At 51.6% G+C, this 21,971-nt stretch overlaps 1 pseudogene; it reads left to right on the top strand.

Annotated features, from left to right (window-relative positions):
• LOC131570335 (zinc finger protein 271-like) overlaps positions 1-21,971 on the top strand; it is a 748,777-nt pseudogene that overhangs the window by 710,943 nt on the left and 15,863 nt on the right.

Genomic DNA, 21,971 nt, shown 5'->3' with positions numbered 1-21,971 from the left:
AGGAATAGTTTGGTTGATATTCACTCAGCATCAGCAGTTATTGTTTAACGCACATTGGCAAGTGTTGGTGAATGAGTCAGTTGCTGTACAACAAGCCCAGGGAGACCCATTACGTGGAGTGACAGTAGAGGAGTTGATGGGCTTAGGGGCATATTTGCGTACAGAGGCACAGATGATATCGGGAGCAGATAAACTTAGAGAGTCTATGAGGTTAGTGCGTGCTGCAATAGATATGGTTAAAGAGCCAGGAGGGTTACCGGCTTATATGGGTATTAAGCAAGGAAGGGAAGAATCATTTGGAAATTTTATTGATAGAGCAGCTACTGCCATAGATCGGGCTGGTGTTGCAGACTACATGAAGGGGGCGCTATTGAAGCAGTGTGCCTTGCAAAACAGCAATCCAGCAACCCAGAGAGTGTTAGCTACTTTAGGGGCAAATTGGACTATTGAGGAAGCATTAGAACGAATGGCATTAATGCCAACAGCTTCACAGGCATTTATAGCAGAAGCCTTAAAGGAATTAGGATTGGGATTGCAAAAGCAAGCAGAGTCTACTCAGAATCAGGTGTTAGCTGCTCTTGCTCCTCTCCGAAGCGGCTCACTGACAGTCACGCAAGGAGGCTCGAGACCATTCATCAAGTGTTACCGATGCGGCAACGAAGGACATACACGCCGAACATGCCGAGCGACTGGTATATGGTGTCAACACTGCCGATCCAGCTCCCACAATTCTACGGCTTGTAGGCACCGGTCGCGAAACCATCCGCGGAGCGCGCATCTCGGGGGCCGCGCCCAGACACAAGTTGCCGCCGTGACATCGGAGACACCAGCAGCTGCCGGGACATCGCTGCCACCTCCTGTCTGCAACCCGCAACAGCAGGGAGCCTCGGTTTGGACTTAGCAGCAGCAGTAGACGTCACACTAATGACGAATCGGCCTGAGAGGATACCCACTGGAGTAAAGGGTCCTCTTATATTAAATGGACAAACATGTGGAGCATTATTGCTGGGACGTTCCTCTACAACTATGTTGGGATTATTTGTTTTGCCTGGTGTTATCGATGCAGACTTTACAGGGGAAATACAAATCATGGTTTACACCCTTTATCCTCCGATTAAAATTACAAAAGGACAACGCATCGCACAATTGGTACCACTATCACAAATGACATCGGGAATACAATCATTTACTGGTCAAACATGGAATGAGAAGGGTTTTGGCTCTACTGGTGTTACACTTTTGACTGTGGATTTACAAAATAGACCAAAGCAAAAGGTTGAAATTACTTATGGGCATCAAAGCATAACCCTTTATGGATTATTGGATACAGGAGCAGATACCAGCATCATTTCTCCAGAAGCGTGGCCACAACATTGGCCTCTATTTCCATCATCAAACACAAGAATGTTTGGCTAAGGTTTTGTATGTGATTAACCATTTATGCATTTTTGGGGAAGATGATACTCCTCCTGCAATGAAACATCATCCAAGGTCAGGTCAGGAAAATACTAAGGAAACAGAGGTCTGGGTTAAGTATAAGAACCCGAGTACAGGATTATGGGAAAAACCTGCAATAGTATTATATTGGGGTTGGGGGTATCTTTGTGTTTCCTCACCTACAGGGCCTTTGTGGGTGCCTGCTAAGTGGACTAAACCTGTTTTTGATGCAGCCTCTGGTGGATCGCCTCACGGAGGAGGACAGGGAGCGACTGGGGAAGAAACTGCTTCTAGTCCTACAACCACTACTGTTACAATTGAAGGGGTACTTGGAAGCGGTGGACAGAGCACTGACACGTCACTATTGGACAGCCCAGGAGTTGATTTGTTTTATTGACTCATTATCAACTTTTCGCTTAACAAATCCAGCGAAACTACATTGCCTTGACTGTCACAATCCACATTGTGCTGCCTGGATAGCTCTATGTTGTGGGGGTTGTGAAAGAACTTTATGGATAGAACAATCATTATTGTGGGATTTGTGGTGTCATGCTTGTGAACACGAGCACACGAGGGGTAAAAGTTGGCAAGATGAATTAAGGAGACAAACAGGGCAAAACACATAGATAGCTTTAAATCTTTATGAGTCTCCTGAACAGAAAATTCTTGCTTATTATCGATGGGAGGTACAATGTATTGTGAATAGAATTAAGGTTCAAAGTAAATCATGTATAGTTTCTATATGGTGTAGGAAATTAGTGCCTTTAACACAGCATTCAATTGTAGGACCCTTCAAAGGGAATCCTGATAGAGCATTAGATTGCTGCATTGACAAGTTGCAAAAATTGAGTTTGCAAGTGGGAGGACCAGTAAAATCAGGAGCAGCAAGATTGAAGACAGATAAGAAAAAGAAGGCAAAAAGGGAACGATCTCATTTGAGTAAGGATATCAGTGATTGCTAATTAATTTTCTATGATTAGAACAATTTTACAGTTATGGGACCCTCGGGAAGATATAGTTGTTGAGGAAGATAACGAACAAGAACTACGGTTACGAAATAAGATACACCTTGTATTAAAGAAAGAGCTTGAACTATTAGTCTCATATAGTAAAAAAGCTGAAGAGGCTTTGCGATCACCACCATTGAATTGGTTGTATTGGATTGAAGAAACAGACTTTTATACTGGTCCTTACTTATATTCACTTCCTTGTTATGTTTGCAAAAAGGGACAATGATAAGTGCTATGCATGGGTAGCTTTGCATTGTGCAGATTGTAATCAGATTTATTGGTATTGACAGAGGTCAATAGACTATTTATGGTGTGCACCTTGTTCTGGAAGGTGGATTCGAAATTTTATCTGGGTTAGAGCTCTTGAACAAAGTACTGGCCTGCCAGGACGGACAGGATTACAGCTTTTTGAGAGTGCAGAACAAGTGGTTATAGCATATCTTAGGTGGAAGTTGCAGGAAACACTTAGAATATTTGAAATTAATAAAGCCTCACGCATCATAGCAGCTCGCTGTAAAGCTGATTTGCCTTCAAACTTATCTCATGCTATACTTGTGAGCAAGGATGCTGATTTAGAATTAGATCAGTACATTCAAAAATTGACTCAGCCTTACAATAGACAATCTAGCAAACCAGGGAAAAGACAGCGAAGAAAGGAAAAACAAAGCAAGCAGAAGGAAGGAAAAGAGAAGCAAAGCAAGCAGAAAGAAAAATGAGGTTTGTTCTTGTTATACTGCTCAATGCTGTAGCAAGTGAAGCAGTAGGAATAACACACTTTAGTCAACCAAGGGAAAATTTATGGGTGACACTTGCTAATCAAACTAACCAATCATCACTTTGTCTTAGTCTTGGAGGAGTAACTAACCCATTTCGAACATGCCTGGTGGGACTTCCGGTGTGGTCTCCTGGAGAATTTTGCAGTTTGATAAACAATCAAACCTTATGTACGTCTAACATGTCAAACATCACATTGCCAGCGCAACAAGGGTATACTGCAAGTCAGAGTGATGGCTATCGTCAATGCTTACTAATCCAATCACTTAACACCTCTTTGCATTCTCCTCCTGAGTAATTAGATCTTTTTGGAAGTGCAAACGCCAGTATGTCTAACACTACAGCTGGCGGATGGTTTAGCTTCAAATTTTTGGGTGCTCAGAATTTAAACCAACCTAAAGAAACATGGGCCACCCTAGATTCATCCCTGAATATGAGTGAATTCTCTCCACAGCATTACAGTCAATGTAACGGCACTAATATCACGGCACCAATGAAATTACCCACAGGAATATTTTTGATTTGTGGAGACAGGGCGTGGAATGGTATACCAGCTAAACCACAGGGTGGACCCTGTTTTTTGGGAAAATTGTCATTGTTTCACCCTAATGTATCCTTGCTAATGCAGCTGAGTCAAAATTCAAACAGAAAAAAACGTAGCATACCTGACTTAGACTGCAGCCAGAAAGGAGATCCACGGTTTTGGGGCACATTCAAACAAGTGGTAGTTTCAACTATCTTGCCAGGAGGATCTGCCAATAAAGCCATGAATTTAGCAAAACAATTAGGATGCTGGGCAAGGGATGAGCTGAACAAGACATCACAAATTCTAGACATGCTAACTGCAGATGTGCAGAGTGTTAACCATGCTGTTTTGCATAATAGAGCTGCTGTAGATTTTTTACTCTTAGCACAAGGGCATGGATGTGAAGAGTTGGAAGGAATGTGTTGCATGAATCTGTCTGATCATTCGGTGTCCATTCACACTAAGATAAAAGAATTGCAACAGGGACTTCACAAACTTAAGGAAGAAGACGGTTTAGGAATTGACGAATGGCTTAAAGGCTTAGGACTTGGACCGTGGCTGAGGAACCTTGTGATCTATGCTATAGGCCTGCCTTGTATCTTTAACTGTATTCAAAACATGGTCAGCCGTACAATAGCAAAAACATGGCAAACTAATCTCTTTGCTCAAGAAGAAAATGGGGGAAATGTGGAGAGATTTATTAATAGTTGGTTAGCTGAGAAAGGCCATACTGACATAATGCCGCTGGTTAAGCTGAAGGAAGAAAGTCAGCAGTCAGCAAGCTGAAAGGAAAGGTCAGCAATGACCTTGCTGCAACATGAGGAGAGGGAGTAGAGATTAGTCCTGAATATATCCTGAGAATATGTGAAAAGTATCAAAAGTAGAACCATAGGAATGCAGAAGTAGGCGTAGGTGCTGATGTGTAACTGACCAATCCTGAGCTCAACTTTTGCAATATGTATGAAGCTCATTATTAACTGTATTTAACCCGCCGTACTGATCAATAAAATTGGGCCTGTGATGATCAAATTGATGTCTGGGTCTCCTTCCGTCGACAGGAATCCTCCGATCCTATCTCGGGCTCAGAGCTCAAGTCCGAGTCCGAGCCGGAAGTTGAGTAACTAGACGCTTCCAGGCTGCTCTGCCTTTTCCTCGGGCTCTGACCCCGCCCCTTCCTGCAGGGGTCGGGCCGTTCCCTCCCCCTGGGGTCCCCCCGCATCCTGCTGGGGGAGGTCCTTGCCCTATAAGGACTTAATTTGAATAAAGCGCTCTGATTGGTCTTACGCGCCTCCGCGGGGGCCGCCCTGTCTCCCCGCTCACCCGCGCATGCGTTGTTAAGCAGGCTGACTGCGTTTCCGCCCCCCGCCTCCTCCTTTCCGCCCTGACCATGCGGTCTGGCACCATTTTCAAACGCATATGGTGGGGGGGCGTTTTTATCGATCCCTATGGGGTCCGACAATCCGGCTGCGTTCCACGCCTCCTCCGCGAGCCCCCGCCAGAACGCCCGCATGTGTCCCCCCCCTCCGATGGTGAGTCCGTTCGCTGAGGGGGATACGGCATTCGTGCCTCCGCGCGCCCGCCCGGGTCAAGCACCTCCGCAGTTTGTGTCGCCACGCCCATGCCCAACTGCGGCATGGCTAATAAACAAGTTCGCGCGGCTATCCAGTTTTCTTGCTCTTGTCGAGATTTTTGCAGAGCCTGGACAACTCTGCCCCACGATTTTAAGCCTTTCCCTGAGCCCGAGGACATAGTGTCCTCCGCCAGAGCTTTTGTACAATTATCCCACGCGTCCGAATGTAGGACGTCCACAGGGCTTTCAGTAGCCCCAAGCTTAATCAGTCTCAGCAATGCGAGAGTTAAATCTCTAAGTTTACATTCTATACCCCATTGTGCATGCATTTCTGTTACGACCTTCGCTATGGCTTCCATGGTCCACGCTGGTCTGGAGGCGTCCCTCCCGCTGTGGTCAGGCCTGCTGCCACAGCTGCTGTCCTCTTTCCAGGAGAAATTCCCGTTCCCCGGGCGCAGATCGGTTCCCGAGTTTTGGCACCAAATGTTGCCTTCTGGATCAAGGCAGGCGACCTGGTTCTGAGGATCAGCACGGCGACCCACTCTCAAAGGTCGCTCGGGCCTATGACACACGCAGACACCAATATGGTGGACGGTCTAAAGGCGTTTATTACTTCTTCTCATGGGGTTTTATAGTCTAAGGGGTTCTCTACGTCAAAAGGGGGTTTGTCCTTCTTATCTATGGTTAGTAAGGAATGGAAAAGTACTGGGTAAGGAATGGAAAGTTACTAGCACTACTGTTAGTGGGGCCACACCCCTAGGGTAATCTCTTATCTTAGAGGAACAGGGGGTCCTGCCTTTCCGTGACATCGCGAGATCTTCCGGAGCGCCTTTCCCTATCTACCACAGTGTGCTGGTGCTCTCGTGGTTCCTACCCATTGCCCCATTGCCACAAGACACTCTCGGGGAAAGTTTTGTCCAGACCACCTAAGACTACAGCAATAACTCATTTTTTTCATTTACTCTGTGGTGTAAATAAACCATTCTGTCTAATCATGATCAGAAAAAAATCAGAACTGTATTTATATAAATTTATCTGCTATTCTATGCTTAATCCTGTGCGACAAATAGCGTTAAAGTCCAATTCCAATGTCCAATCTTTTACACCTTTGAGAAAGACTGGGGCTGGGATTGGATCCAGCCACTCCCAGTCTTCTCACTTAGAAGGAATTTTAGAAGTCTAGGGGCCCTGCACAAGTTTGAGAAACCATGGTGGCTGTTGAGTGTCATTTTTCCACCTCACGTCGTGGCAGGAGTTTCTCCAAAAAAGAAATAAAGCTTTTGCCTGAAGCTCCCACTGTGCCCATGACAGGAACCCCTGTGAGTGTCTGGGACATCCAGGCCCTTTGGCAGCCTGGGGACTCCTGGGATGTCACCATGGAGCCCCCGTGAGTGCCTGTGACAGATCGGTGCCTTTGCAGCACAAGGTCCCCTGGGATGTCACCATGGAATGGCTGAGACTGCCTCTGAGCACAGGGCTCTTTACCATCCCCAGAAAGCCCTGGGAGGTCTCCATGGGGCTCCTGTCTGTGCCTGTGATATTCCAGCTCTGGAACAGCCTGGTGACTCCTGGAAAGTCCCCATGGAACCCCTCCGAGGGCCTGTGACAAATCTGATCCTTAGCAGGCAACCATCAGAAGCCCCCTATTGCTATGGGCAGTTTCCGTGGCAACCATCACCAGCCCCCTGTTGCTATGGTCAGTCCCTTGGCAGCTCCATGGAGACCCCATGCCGGGGTGGTTTCCATGGACACCAGCTCAGGCCTGCAGCCAGAGCCCGTTGCCATGGCAACCATTGGCAGCCCCATCCCCAGGCTCATGGGATCCCAGAACCACCGAATTGGCTGAGCTGGGAGGGACCCATCAGGATCCTCCAGTCCAACTGCTGGCCCTGCACAGGACACCCCAACAATGCCAGCCTGGGCCTGGCAGCGCTGTCCAAACGCTGCTGCAGCTCAGAGAGCCCTGGAGCTGGGACCCTTCCCTGGGGAGCCTGGGCAGGGCCCCAGCAGCCTCTGGGCAAAAACATTTTCCTGACATCCAACCGGAGCCTGCCCCGACTCAGCTGCAGCCGTTCCCCCCACTCCTGTCCCTGGGCACCAGAGGGAAGAGGTTCCCACAGCCCCAACCAGGGACCCGCTCCCAAGGCTGTTGCCATGGCCACCAGGGCTGGGACCAGCTGGGATGCTCGGTTTCCAGGGGCTGGGGTGCAGGAATGGGATTCCCCAATTTCCTGCCCCCGCTAAAACCGCGCTGCCCTCGCTGCCCTCCCGTCTCCCATGGAAAGCACAAAAGGCAAAGATCCCAGCATGGGATAAGAACAATTTATTGGGAACAACAATGAGATAAGGAACGAATGGAACAGAAACAATATTGATAATAGAGTGTATAAATAAAACTGTTTACAGGGAAAACTAAAACACAACTTACTGGGTCTGCCTGGCCGCGTATTTCCTCCAGCCTGGAAAGCACACCCTTCTCCTCAGGGACAGAGAGAGAGAGAGAGAGAGTCCCTTTCCTGTCCCTGGCAATGTCCTGAGGTGGGAGGGAATGTAATGACACAGTCATTGCCAGACCCTCATGCTCTTCCATCCCACATCATGTCATTGGCAGAGGCAGGAAAAGGGACAGGTGTCTTCCTAGCATGGATCAGAAGGAAAAATGGATCACCAGGGCTCTTCCCAACATGGATCCTCCAACTATGGATGAAGTTGGGGCAGTGCACAAAAGTCCTCCTGCATTGGGGCATTGGCAGAGCTTCCCTTACAGGTGCCTCCGTTGGTGTCTGGTTAAGACAGAGATCTGGGTGAAGCTTTTCCCACTCTGGGGACACTCGTAGGGCCTCTCCCCAGTGGGGATGCGCCAGTGCCTGATGAGGTTGGAGTTGTGCTTGAAGCCCTTCCCGCACTCAGGGCAGCGCAAGGGCCTCTCATCCGTGTGAATCTGCTTATGCCGGAGGAGACTGGAGCTGCTCTGAAACCTCTTCTGACACTGGGGACACTCGTAGGGCCTCTCCCCAGTGGGGATGCGTTGGTGTATGACAAGGGCAGAGCTGGAGCTGAAGCCCTTCCCACATTCCCCACACTCATAGGGCCATTCCCCAGCGTGGATCCTCTGGCTGATCAGGGTGCTGCTCTGCCTGAAGCTCTTCCCACACTCCAAGTACTTGTGGGGCTTCTGCCCATCATGAAGCTGCCCATGGACTACCAGCTCCGAGTTCTGGCTGAAGCTCTGTCCACCTTCCTGGCTCAGGGTGGGTCTTTCCTCCTCAAAGCACCCTGGGTTGGGTTTGGAGCCCCTCTTCCTCATGGGGGATCTCCAGGGCTTTTCCTCCCCATTGGATTCTTTTCCCATGGAGCCACTCAAATCGGCCTCTTCCATGTGGTTCTGCTGTGGGGATTCATCGTCCCTGATCTTGATCCTCAGCTCCTTCTCTGGTAGAGGAAGGACAAGCACAGGATGGGATTTCCCTCCGTGCCAGAGGGAAGGGGAAGGAGATCCCCACAGTGCATCCCCAGCAGGATGGCATTGGCAGCAGGGATGTCCTGCAGTGAGGGGATTTTCTGGGCTGGGAGATGGAGCAGGAGAGAGGGGGAAAGGGGCACTGACTTCCCCCTCACCTGCCTGGGTGTCCTGGGGCATCCTCATCTTCCTTGAGGTGTCTTCCGCCATCTGGCCAAGTTTTAGGAATGGGCTATTCCTAAAACAAGGGAGGAAAACAAGGATTGAGCACAATGAGCTTTGTACTGGTTTAAAGGCAAACCTGGGGAAGAGTCTAAGCCAGAATTCCAATTCAGTAACAAAGTAAGGATCAAGGCAATGATACAGAAACACTGCCTTAAACTGACAGAGTCAGGATATAACCTGACACCCTGTTGTTCAGGGTGGTGGCAGCAGTCCCAGTAAATGGTGGTGCAGTCCTGTTGGAGTGATGAAGGTGATTCTGTCGAAGCAGTGATCCTGTAGAAGGGTCTGGTCTTCCTCTAGATGTCCAGTGGTGGTTAGGGAGTTCTTGTCCTCTGGCAATCCAGTAGGTAAGCTGCTCCTGGTGTAGCAAAGTGTCAGCTTATATCCAGGTAGGAATGCTTGGATCCTCCCCCTGGGCAGAGCATCCCACAATGGGAGGATGGAATTTTATCAGTCCTGCAGTGACACTCAATGGCCCATTCACAGGAGATATCTCCCCTGGAGGGCGTTATCAGGGGTGAGTCATGGAAGAGATAAAGAACACTGCCCCACCTGTTTATAAGAGTTGCTGAAGGTGGGGATTGAAAACATGCATTTGGTTACATCTTGCATGGCAACCTGAAACAGTGGGGTAATCCCTGCTCAGGGGGTGAACACCACCCCCCTTACCCAGACTGGCTCAGCTGTAAAACCCCCACTCTGGGAATGCCACACACACAGGGGACAATGTCACACTTACCCTGCTCCAGGGGAGGTCTGTTTCACAGGCTGGGGGACTTTGCCAAATGTTAGAATAATTTTTCTCTTTGTCCCTGTCACCTTTGTGACAGCTAAACATAGCTTCCCCTTCCTTTTCATAATCCGTATTGGGCCTATTTTCCACTTTTCTTTTTTTAGAATGTGCCAGCAGCTGAGCTGGAGCTCTGCAGGACCAAAGGAATTTGGATTTGCCACAGAATAGCTTCTATTGTAATTTTATAAAATTTTGGGATTTATTTGCCTTTCCATCACAAGTGACTTGTGGGAAGAGTAAATTCAAGGAATTTTATCTAGGGTCAATTTTGATTTCTGACAAGAAACAACATTACTTTGTCTTGTGCCCATGGGATGTTTGTGAAGGCTCTGTTCCTCTTGCCCTGGGAGATGCTTGGGGGGGTTTTTCCCTGTCCCTGTCACCCCAGGCCATTCCCCAGGGGGTCTCCATCATTCTCACCCTGAGGGATGCCTGAGGGCTTCTCCCTCCCTCTCATACCCTGTGCCAGGGGGTGCTCAGGGCAGTCTCTGTCCCTCTCAGCCCAGGGGATGCTCGGGGGTCTCTGTCCCCTCACCCTGGGGGATGCTCGGGGGGTCTCCATCCCTCTGGCCCGAGCCCCAAATTCCGCTCCGGGGCCTCCGCCCTCCCCGCGGCTCGGGGCTGGGGGCGATGGTCCCGGGGCAGGGGGTGCTGCAGGCTCGGCGTGTGGGCGCTACGAGCGCCGCGATTCTCCCGCTCCTGCTCCTCCTCCTCCTCTCCCTCCTCTTTCTCCGCATTTCCTCCGCTCCCAGCCCGGACCCCCCTTTCCCACCGCTCTGCCCCGCGGCCCCGCAGCACCAGCTGCTGGCTGGGGGAGCCCCCGATCGGCCCCAGGGCTGGGCAGGGGCTCGGGGACCCCCCCGGGGCGGATCCGTCCCCCCGGCCCGAGCCCCAAATTCCGCTCCAGGGCCGCCGGGCTCTGCGGGCCCGCCTGGCAAGCGGTGAGTCATCGGCGAGAAAAGCTCTGGTTGACTGAAAATTGTTTACCGCGTCCTCTGATTGGCTGGAATTGTAAAAGACGATACGCCCTCTGGGTGTTCCTGGAAGCTGCGGAGTCCGGGCGGGAGCCTTTTCCTGTTTCTTTCTGTTCTCTGAGACCTCTTTCCTTTTTCTTTCTCTCTTTGAGACCTCTTCCCGCTTTCTTTCTCTCCCTTTCTCCTCCGCATTTCTTGTTCCGTTCAGTCCACGCTCAATAATCGTCGGTTGCTTTCCCACGCTCTCATTCGCTCCTTCACTGGGGCAGAGGCGTCTCTCCCTCGCGGGGTCGTAATCCGTGGACAGGGTCCCTTCCCACCCCAGTCCCTGGAAAATGTCCATCAAAGCCACCTTTGCTGTGTGCTCTGGGAGCCCACAGAGCGTCTGGATCTTCTCCCCTTGGGAGGCACGGCAGGAGCAGCACCCTGGGAGCCTCGGGAATGCCCCTCTGGGATCCACGGCACACACTGCCAGGGTCTGGAATTCCAGTTCTCAGCTATAAAAAGATGTTCCTGCCCTTGAGGGCAAAGCTGTCAAGAAGGAGCCAAAAGCCAAGTGGAGCAAGATCTTACAGTGGCATTTCACTGCGAGCCTTCATAACTTCCCCCATGGTTGTTGTAGCTCCTGAATTGGGAATTAAATCCGGGCACGGTCTTTGGTGTGAGCATCCCTGGGTCAAGGGAGACACTGAGAGAGAAACAGAGCAGACAAAGAGAGGCAGGAGAGAAAAGAGGGCACAAACACAGTCAGCTGAGAAGGTGGCACTCTGAAAACAGACCAGAACTGACTGAAAAGTAATATAGCAGAAAGGAATAATTTTGCACCTTTTATTTGCTATCAAAATACAATTTCTTCCCCTTCTCACAAACCTCTTGCCAGTGTCAAGCAGGGCTGTCAGAAAGTCCTTCATTCTGGGTGGATGTTCCAGGCTGCAGCCACAAGGAAAGAGGGAATGGGGATTTTCCTGCTCCTGGGGAGTTTGACATCCTCAGCTGAGGAGAGGAGGAGGCATCAGAAGAAAAGGGCAGCTGGGCTTCACCCTTCCACAGGAAAAACGGGGCGGGGGAATCGCTCATCCTGTCTGCTGCTGCTCCACAGGGATGTGAGGGCTGATCCCAGAGCCCCAGTGGTCACAGTCAGGGCTGCCCTCAGGGAATGCTTGCCTGGTACTGAGGGGCAGCGTGGGAGCACCTGGATCTTGGGGCACCCAGCTGCTCCCCATGTTTGGAGGTGCCTGAGGAGGGCTGGGACAACGCCAGGGACATCCTGCAGTGACATCCCCCCTGTCCTGCCCTGGGTGAGCTCAGTCCCAAACCTGACCCTGATCCTGGTCTCAATCTCACTCCATGTTTACACACACTCAATGTTCTGTATTTAATCTCATCCCAGTGCCAGACTTATCTAGCCCTAGACCCAATCCCAACCCCAGCCCTAAAGCTAATCCCATGTCCAGCCTTAACCCCAATCCCGGCTCTAATCCAAATCTCAGCCCCACCTCCAATCCCAGCCCCAATTCCAGCCCCTTCCTAAACCCTCAGCCCCAAACCAAATCCCAGGTTCAGCCCTTCTGGGGGTTTGGGGGTGTCTCTGTCCCTCTGAGCCCGATGATGTTTGGGTGGGGTCACAGCAGGGCTGAGAGGGACAGAGACCCCCCCGGCCTCCCCAGGTGTGAGAAGGTGGGAGAGCCCCCCCAGGCCCAAGCACCCTCAGCGGTGAGAGGGACACAGAGCCCCTGGTCCCCAGCCCTGCACAGGCATTGCCTGAGGCCAGAGGGATGGAGACCCCCCGAGCATCCCCCAGGGTGAGGGGACAGAGACCCCCGAGCACTCCTGGGCTGAGAGGGACAGAGACTGCCCTGAGCACCCCCTGGCACAGGGTATGAGAGGGAGGGAGACCCTCCAGGCATTCTCTGGGGTGAGAATGGTGGAGACCCCCTGGGGAATGGCCTGGGGTGACAGGGACAGGGAAAAACCCCCTGGGGAATGGTCTGGGGTGACAGGGACAGGAAAACACCCCCCAAACCCCTGCCAAGCATCCCCCAGGGCGAGAGGCACAGAGACCCCTCGAGCATCCCCTGGGCACTGGACAAAATAATTTGGCAGAAATCAAAATTTGACTCTGCATGAATCACTTTGATGAATATTTGATTTTCCCACAAGTCACATGTGATGAAAATGCAAACAAATCCCAAACATTAATAAACTGACACTACAAGCAATTTTGTGGCAATTCCAAGTTCCACTGGTTCCTGCACAGCTCCAGCTCAGCTGCTAGCACGTTCTGATAAACGTGTAAATTCAGCCCAAGACAGATATCATTAAAAGGAAAGTAAACTCTTTGTAGCTGTCACAAAGGCGACAGGGATGAAGAGAAAAATGATTCTCACATTTCGCAAAGCACTCAAGCCTGGGAATTCAGGAGTTATTTGGGAATTTAGCTACTTGAGCTGAGCTTCTTGGGGGACTTTTAGCAGCCTTGTGTTCCTCACCATGGGGTGAATGAACCTTGTCAGTCTCGCTGGTATCATTTGCTCCCTTTCCTCCTGTGATTTTAAAAAACATTTCAAGGAAGGATGTTGCAGACATTTTTTCATAAAATCCTCTCTTTTAGGATTTGTCCTTTCTGGGAAGCTGGGGCCCCAGAAGAAAAATGCAAACAATAATTATCTGCTGATGTGGAATGTAACAGGAGCATATGTGATTGGTCTTCTGGGAGTGTTTGGATTTGCTGACCACTCACGGGAGAGTTGGTCCTTGCTTTCTGCTGGACACAGAACTTTGTTATTCATTCTCTTATTTCTATTCTTAGCTTAGCAAGCCTCTGCAACTTTTCTCTTTATTCCTTTTAGTATAGTTATAATGTATTATATATCATATATCAATAAATCCAGCCTTCTGATCATGAACCAAGATTCTCGTCCACTTCTCTCACCCTGAAGACCTTCATCAGGTCGCTGTAATAGATGGACAACAAAATATTTTCTTTACACTCCGGGCCCACAAAGGCGATTTACCTCATCGGTTCTCCCATAAGTCACTCAGAGGAAGCTGCAGCCCAGTTTCAAAGAGTTCCTCCAGAGAGAACCACAACTTCCTCAGAGGAGGGAACCATGCTGTTGTCAAAGGCACTTGGGGTCAGAGAACAGTGCCTAAACTCACTGTGCCAAAATAATTTCACAGTCTGGTGAGTCTGGTTAAGAAAAGTGTTAGAGAGATTCCTCTGCCCCAATTAAGGTGATAATGAGACCAAACCCAAAATGAATTTTATTGAAAAGTAAATGGGATAGAAAAGGGGGGACAGGAAGGGAATGACAGGAAAAAGAGCCCTCCCCTGGAGCAGGGCAAGTGTGACATTGTCCTCTGTATGCGTGGCATTCCCAGGGTGGGGGTTTTACAGCTGAGCCAGTTTGGGTAAGGGGGGTGGTGTTCTCCCCCTGAGCAGGGATTACCCCACTGTTTCAGGTTGCCATGCAAGATGTAACCAAATGCATGTTTTCAATCCCCACCTTCAGCAACTCTTATAAACAGGTGGGGCAGTGTTCTTTATCTCTTCCATGACTCACCCCTGATAACGCCCTCCAGGGGAGATATCTCCTGTGAATGGGCCATTGAGTGTCACTGCAGGACTGATAAAATTCCATCCTCCCATTGTGGGATGCTCTGCCCAGGGGGAGGATCCAAACGTTCCTACCTGGATATAAGCTGACACTTTGCTACACCAGGAGCAGCTTGCCTACTGGATTGCCAGAGGACAAGAACTCCCTAACCACCACTGGACATCTAGAGGAAGACCAGACCCTTCTACAGGATCACTGCTTCGACAGAATCACCTTCATCACTCCAACAGGACTGCACCACCATTTACTGGGACAGCTGCCACCACCCTGAACAACAGGGTGTCAGGTTATATCCTGACTCTGTCAGTTTAAGGCAGTGTTTCTGTATCATTGCCTTGATCTTCATTTTCTTTTAAATTGTAATTCTAGTTTAGACCCTCCCCAGGTTTGCCTTCAAACCAGTACAAAAGACAATGTGCGCACCCTTTGTTTTCTTCCCAGAACAGGATTTCCCATTCCCAAACCTTGATTGGATGGAGAAGGAGGCTGTGAGGAAGAGGAAGGATCCCCAGGACACCCAGATAGGTGAGGAGGAAGTCAGTTCCTATTTCCCCCTCTCTCCTGCTCTATCTCCCAGCCCAGCACAGCCCCTGGCTGCAGGACAACCCCTCTGCCAACACCATCCTGCCGGGGATGCACTGGGGGAATCTCCTTCCCCTTCCCTCTGGCATGGAGGCAAAACCCATCCTGTCCTTGTCCTTCCTTCCCCAGGGAAGGAACTGAGGATGGAGACCAGGGAGGAAAAATCTGCATGGCAGAACCTCGTGAAAGAGGCCGCTTTGATTCTAACGCACAGGAATCCAACAGGGAAGAAAAACCTCAGATATCTCCCATGAGGAGGGGCTCCAAACCCAGCCCAGGGTGCTTTGAAGAAGAAAGAGCCACCCTGAGCCAGGTAGGTGGGCAGAGCTTCAGCCAGAGTTCAGAGCTGGTGGTCCATGAGAAGCTTCATGGTGGAGAGAAGCCCCACAAGTGCTTGCAGTGTGGGAAGAGCTTTAGGTGGAGCTCCCACCTGATCAGCCACCAGATGATCCACACTGGGGAATGGCCCTACAAGTGTGGGGAGTGTGGGAAGGGCTTCAGCTACAGATCCAACCTTGTGACCCACCAACGCATCCACACTGGGGAGAAGCCCTACGAGTGTCCCCAGTGTCAGAAGAGGTTTCAGACCAGCTCCAGTCTCCTCCAGCACCAGCGGATTCACACTGAGGAGAGGCCCTTCCTCTGCCCTGCGTGCGGGAAGGGCTTCAAGCACAACTCCAACCTCATCAAGCACCGGCGCATCCACACTGGGGAGAGGCCCTACCAGTGCGCCACATGTGGGAAGAGGTTTCAGACCAGCTCCACTCTCCTCCAGCACCAGCGGATTCACACTGAGGAGAGGCCCTTCCACTGCCCTGAGTGCGGAAAGGGCTTCAAGCACAACTTCACCCTCATCATCCACCGGCGCATCCACACAGGGGAGAGGCCCTATGAGTGTCCCCAGTGTGGGGACACTCACTTGACCAGACACCAACGGAGCCACCAGTAAGGGATCCCTGAAAATGCCACAAATGCAGGAACAGCTTCATCCACCACTCCAGCTTCATCCCCCATGGGAGAACCCACATTGGGAAGAGCCCTGGTGATCCATGATCCCCATGTTCCATGCTGGGAAGACACCAGTCCCTTTCCCTGCCCCTATCAGTGTAATGATGTGGCATTGAAAAACATGAGGATCTTACCACGGCTGTGTCATTACATTCACTCCCACCTAAGAGAATTTCCAGGTGCAGAAAAGGGACACTCTCTCTCTCTCTCCCTGAGAAGAAGGGTGTCCTTTCCAAACAGGGGAAATTGTGGCCAGTAATACCCAGTGAGTTGTGTTTTAGTTTTCCCAGTAAATTGTTTCATTTATCCCTACTGTTATCAATATTGTTTCAGTTCTGTTTGTCGCTTATCTTGTTCCTGTTCCTAATAAATTGTTCTTATCCCAGCCCAGGATCTTTGCCTTTGTGCTTTTCATGGGAGGCAGGAGGGCAGTGAGGGCAGCGCGGTTTTAGCAGGAGCAGAAAATTGGGGAATCCCATACCTGCACCCCGGCCCAAGGAAACCGAGCATCCCAGCTGGTCCCAGCCCTGGTGGCCATGGCAACAGCCTTGGGAGCGGGCCCCTGGTTGGGGCTGTGGGAACCTCTTCCCTCTGGTGCCCAGGGACAGGAGTGGGGGGAACGGCTGCAGCTGAGTCGGGGCAGGCTCCGGCTGGATGTCAGGAAAAGGTTTTTGCCCAGAGGCTGCTGGGGCCCTGCCCAGGCTCCCCAGGAAAGGGTCCCAGCTCCAGGGCTCTCTGAGCTGCAGCAGCGTTTGGACAGCGCTGCCAGGCCCAGGCTGGCATTGTTGGGGTGTCCTGTGCAGGGCCAGCAGTTGGACTGGAGGATCCTGATGGGTCCCGCCCAGCTCAGCCAATTCTGTGGTTCTGGGATCCCATGAGCCTGGGGATGGGGCTGCCAATGGTTGCCATGGCAACGGGCTCTGGCTGCAGGCCTGAGCTGGTGTCCATGGAAACCAGCCCTGGCATGGGGTCTCCATGGAGCTGCCAAGGGACTGACCATAGCAACAGGGGGCTGGTGATGGTTGCCACGGAAACTGCCCATAGCAATAGGGGGCTTCTGATGGTTGCCTGCTAAGGATCAGATTTGTCACAGGCCCTCGGAGGGGTTCCATGGGGACTTTCCAGGAGTCACCAGGCTGTTCCAGAGCTGGAATATCACAGGCACAGACAGGAGCCCCATGGAGACCTCCCAGGGCTTTCTGGGGATGGTAAAGAGTCCTGTGCTCAGAGGCAGTCTCAGCCATTCCATGGTGACATCCCAGGGGACCTTGTGCTGCAAAGGCACCGATCTGTCACAGGCACTCACGGGGGCTCCATGGTGACATCCCAGGAGTCCCCAGGCTGCCAAAGGGCCTGGATGTCCCAGACACTCACAGGGTTCCTGTCATGGGCAGATATATTTATATAAATATGTATTCTCTGTTATGGTAATGATTAGACAAAATTGCCTTAATCAGAAATATTTATGCCAGGATGTTAGAGACGTAAAATATATTATACAGAGCACTAGGAAATTATTTCAAAGCAACTGTATTAAGCAAAACCCGTAATTAAGCAGAGATTGATGTCACTCCCCTAGACCAATGACCATGGGCAATTCCCTTTGGCTCAGCCTGGAGCAGTGACCTTGAGGGTTTCCCCACCACTGGGAGGAATCCCCACACCCCTCAAGAAGGGAAATGTCAGGAGATGCTGCCATTAAAATTTGTGACAGGGCTTTTCTCGTCTGAGGTGCTGCCCTGTCAGTCAGATGTGCCCAGGCTGGGCCAGCTCAGCAGCGCTGCAGAAGCTCTCAGTGGTGTCACTTGGTTGTTCCTTTCTCTGGGGATATTTCCAGCTCTGCCACAGCTTCAGCTCCATCTGAGGATGTTGAACTTTGAGATGGAGGAGTCAGGCTGGTTTCAGCATTATTCACCCCCAAAGCAGTGTGACACCCCTCCTTCATTTCCCACTTGGGGCTTTGCAAACAGGACCTTGTTGGAGTTGTTGGAGCCCATGGCAGGCAGAGCCTCCTGCTCCAGCAGGAACTGCCTTTCCTGTGCTATCAGCAGGGCAGGTCCTGCTGCAGGAAAAGCCCCAGGCCAGCCCCAGCACAGGGAAGGGCTCGGGCACAAGGGCAGAGTGCCGTGCTGGGAGCTGTGCCAGGGAGAGCCTGAGGCACCAAAGGCACCTTGGCAGCAGCAGCTGCTTGCAGCCCATGGCCAGAAGCCTCCCTTGGCAGCCCGGCCTGGTGGCCACCACTGCAGAGCTGCTGCCTCAGGGCTCATTCCTGGCTGGGCTCTGAAAAGCCACTTCTGCCCCAGGAGCCTGACTGGGAAGCCATTGGCCCCAGCACCTTGGCGACAAGATAATAATGACAAAACTCTTCATGGCAGCAGAGCCAAGGCAGGGGCAGAGGAAAGGGGAGAGCCAGGCCCAGGGGACAGGGCTGCCATGGTGATGGCTGTAAGGTCACTGCCCCAGCAGCAGCCTGGCTGCCCTCAGCTGACGTTCTGGCCAGAAGCCTTGTGAGGGCACCCAGCATATCAGAGAACCCACAATGCAGGAATTCTGTCACTGGAGATGAGAGGGTTTCAATGGGCAACGCTGCACAAAGCTCCTGCTCTTGGACAATTCCTGGGATGGGGAATCCACTTCTCTGGAAAAACGGTTGCAGTTTCCTGCCACTTTTATAATTGTAAAATCTTTCCTCCTTCTAACAAATGTTAATTTGTCCCCATTCAGTTTAAAGATACTGACTCGTTTTCTGTCACTGTAGGATTTAGGAGAAAATAACTTAGAATGCTATTTTTCCCTTTTCACAGACCTTGGAGAGGACTCAAAAATCTCCCAAGATGGGATTTGGAGGCCTCATCACAAAACCAGCAGGGAGAGTCTGCGGCCTCTGTGGTCAGTGGTGTAGAGACTGAGGACTGAAAGGGAATAGCCTGGGAGGGATGGATGGGTGGTTTCAGAGAGGCTGGAGCTTTTCTTCATAGTAGGAATAAGCCTGAAGAAGACCTAATAGCACCAAGTGCAGCTTGGGAGGTCCAGACTGAACACCAGCAGAAAGGAATTTCCCTGTCAGAGCAGGGCTGTGGTACAGCACGTCCCCAGCAGGAGCCTGGAGCAGCCCAAGGCTCTGTGTGGGCATGCAGGGGCAGGCAGGAGGCAGAGCTGTCAGCAAAGGAAGGGCCCAGCCATGTGGGGCAGCCGAGGGGTGCTGAGAGCCTGCAGGGACAGAGGTGCAGGTTTGCTCAGCAGCAGAAACACCTTTCCCTCGCTTGTCCCCACCTGTCATCACTGCCACCAGTGTTCTGCTCTACCTGGAACCTGGGGACATTTTCTCAGTCCTGTCCCTCAGATGGATCTATTTAAAGTATGAGAAACTTCAGGGTTTCACCCTCTTTTTGAGTCCCTGAGAAGGTTTTTTGAGCACACTCCGAGGGACTGAGTCTGATGCAAAGAGCAGCAAAGCCCCAGAGGCTCATTAAAGTCCCTGTGCTGTGTCTGTGCTGCTGAGCTGGGCCGGGCTCCTGGCCCAGAGGCAGCTCCTGGCAAGGGCAGCGCTGCAGAGACACAGCTCTGGCCAGGAGCAGCTCCTGTGCACAGCCCAGCAGGGCTGGGGCACTGCCAGGGCCCCTCAGGGACACCAGCAGGGCACAGAAAGAGCTCACAGGGGCTCAGCACTGGCAGGGGCTGTGGGATGGCCCTTAGGGGGCTATGTCACAGCAGCACCTCTGTGGCTGTGTCATAGAGGCACAGAGCAGCTGGGATGTCACCAAGGGGCTGTGTGACAGCACAGAGTGGGCTGTGTGAGGTCACAGATTGGGCTGTGACATCAAAGAGTTTGTTGTGTAAGGTCACTGAGCAGCTACAGCGTCATAGAGGGGACTTTGTGACATCACAGAACAGGCTGTGAGATCATGGCATGGCTGCATGACATCATAGAGCTGGCAGTGAGGTCAAAGTATGTGCTGTGACCTTACAGAGTGTCAGTATGACATCACAGAGAAGGTTTTGTGACATCACTGAAGGGGGTTGTTACATCACAGAGATGGCTGTGACATCATAGAGTAGGGTGTGAGGCCATAGAGCAGATCCTGCCAGCATAGAAGGTGGCTCTATGACATCAGGGAGTGGGCTGTGACAACACTGGGTGGCTGTGTAACATCATAGAACAGGCTGTGACATCACAGTAGAGATTGTGAAATCATAGAGTGACTTTCTGACATCACAGAGACTTCTGTGACATCACAGAGCAGCTGTATCACATCATAGCGTGGCGTCTCAGAGTTGGCTCTGGGACATCACAGGGGCAGTGTGACATCACAGGGGCTGTGTGACATCACAGGGGCTGTGTGAGGTCCCTGGGGCGGTCACTCTGCCCCAGCCCCCCTCACAGCTCCCCCCAGAGCAGTCCAACCCTGCTCGTGCACAGTGGGGTCCCCTGTCCCCCCGGGTCCCCCTGCCCCCAGCCCCGCAGCCTCCCCCAGAGGATGTTCCACGAGATCAACCCCAGAGCCTGAGACGGGGACGGGGGACTGGGGCCCTGGGGGTGTCACAGGGGGACAGGGACCCCCCGGCAGCGTCCCTATGTCCTCCAGGGCCAGAGCCTGGGCCAGGGCTCATTCACCCTGCTACCAACGAAGCCTTGAGACCGCTGAAGAAATCCCCAGCAAGGGAGCAGCAAAAACCAGACTGAATATTAAGGGACGGCAGCACAAATTTCCTTGGCAAGAGTCACTCTGCTCCTGACTGGACACTTCAGGCACAACAAGGAAACAAAGCAACAGCAAAACCAAACAGAATCCAAACAATCGAACCAGAAATTTACTGAAAACTGGGGCTTTCATTCCTAAGGAAAAGAACTGCCCTTCTTATCTCGGTGCCCATGGCCAGAATTGGGATTTCACCTCCAGTATTCCCTATTGTGACAGAGTGGAGGAATTTCTTGTCTCAAGACATTTCATGTGTGGGGAGTGTTGCAGTGTGTTGCAATTTCCTGTTTTAAACTTCCCAGCCCCTTCCCAGGAGTGGCAATATCTCTCTTCCCCTTCCCCTTCCCCCTCGCCCCCTGCGGGGCTGTCAAGCAGTCTTAATATTCCAGCAAGGCCATCGTGTGGTTGGTCAGGTTCAAAAGATGCCCCTGTGCCCAGAGGTCATTGGTCTGTCTGGGTGTCATCGTTGCCTGAGACCCTGCCCCTCCCACCTGGTTGGTGGCTCACCTGTCCCTTCCCTCCCCCTCCCCCTGGAGCTTAAAAAGTCACTCAGGCCATGCGGTCGGGATTCTTTTGGAGCTGTTACCTAAGCTTCAGACGTGTGTGACCATGGAATAAACTCTTGATATTAACCCTCCAGCAGAATCTCTCTCCTTTTCCTCCTCACCTTAGCCTGAAGCCTTCCCACCTGAGGCAAACTGAGTTTCCACAAGCCTGGACTTGTTTTGGCGCTCAGCTGCACCATCCAGCCAGCCAAAAGTGTCTCTGAGGTGAAACACCACAGTTGCCGCCTTTGGCCCAGGAGCAGGGGTCAGACGAGCCCAGGCACAATCTACCTGGTAATATTGGGATCTTATTCCAATAGAGGAGAAAGGGGCAGGTCCAGCCCTCCCCTGCCCTGTAAGCTCAGCCCTGCCCTGCCCTGTGACCCCAATCCCCCCAGAGCCTCTATCCCAGCCCAGCAGTGTCTGCCAGTCCCTGGCACAGCACAGGCAATGCTCCACAGCCACCTCTGCAGCCCCAGCCCAGCTCCTGAGGGACCAAATGAGCCACAGTCCCACCTGGGGGAAGGGCCCAGGAAGACCAAGGGGTATTGAAGGCTGACCAAAGGCAAGCACATATCTTGACCCTACCTCCTCTTGGAATTTCCATCTGAATGCTACTGGAATCCAGGAGCTGGTACCTCTGTGTATGCTCCTCTGTATCCTTTTTGCCTCTCTCTCTTTCTGTCCTTTTCTTCTATTTCGGTCCTTTTGCAAATTTGAGTAATGTAAAATTCAAATAGCTTAGAGTTT

The sequence above is a fragment of the Ammospiza caudacuta genome, chromosome 34, assembly GCF_027887145.1.
Source record: "Ammospiza caudacuta isolate bAmmCau1 chromosome 34, bAmmCau1.pri, whole genome shotgun sequence".
Lineage (NCBI taxonomy): Eukaryota > Metazoa > Chordata > Aves > Passeriformes > Passerellidae > Ammospiza > Ammospiza caudacuta.
This window is presented reverse-complemented; position numbering and strand designations above follow the sequence as displayed.